The sequence below is a fragment of the Dendrobates tinctorius genome, unplaced genomic scaffold (assembly GCF_039654945.1).
Source record: "Dendrobates tinctorius isolate UK_male_01 unplaced genomic scaffold, ASM3965494v1 ptg000297l, whole genome shotgun sequence".
NCBI lineage: Eukaryota > Metazoa > Chordata > Amphibia > Anura > Dendrobatidae > Dendrobates > Dendrobates tinctorius.
This window is the reverse complement of record NW_027361964.1, coordinates 3,566,749-3,567,500: the sequence shown is the minus strand read 5'-3', so window position 1 is coordinate 3,567,500 and position 752 is coordinate 3,566,749.

The window sequence follows — 752 nt, the reverse complement described above, 5'->3', positions numbered from 1 at the left end:
CACCCTGTGTGACTGTGCGACGCCGTGTGTGTGTGTGAGACACCCAGTGTGACTGTGTGCGACGCCGTGTGTGTGTGCGACGCAGTGTGTATGTGTGCGACACCGTGTGTGACTGTGTGCGACGCCGTGTGTATGTGTGTGAGACACCCTGTGTGACTGTGTGCGACGCCGTGTGTATGTGTGCGACGCCGTGTGTATGTGTGCGACTGTGTGCGACGCCGTGTGTGTGTGTGAGACACCCTGTGTGACTGTGTGCGACGCCGTGTGTATGTGTGCGACACCGTGTGTGACTGTGCGACGCCGTGTGTGTGTGTGAGACACCCTGTGTGACTGTGCGACGCCGTGTGTGTGAGACACCCTGTGTGACTGTGTGCGACGCCGTGTGACTGTGTGCGACGCCGTGTGTATGTGTGCGACACCATGTGTGACTGTGTGCGACGCCGTGTGTATGTGTGTGAGACACCCTGTGTGACTGTGTGCGACGCCGTGTGTATGTGTGCGACGCCGTGTGTGTGTGTGAGACACCCTGTGTGTATGTGTGCGACGCCGTGTGTATGTGTGCGACGCCGTGTGTATGTGTGCGACACCGTGTGTGACTGTGTGCGACGCCGTGTGTATGTGTGTGAGACACCCTGTGTGACTGTGTGCGACGCCGTGTGTATGTGTGCGACGCCGTGTGTATGTGTGCTACACCGTGTGTGACTGTGTGCGACGCCGTGTGTATGTGTGTGAGACACCCTGTGTGACTGTGT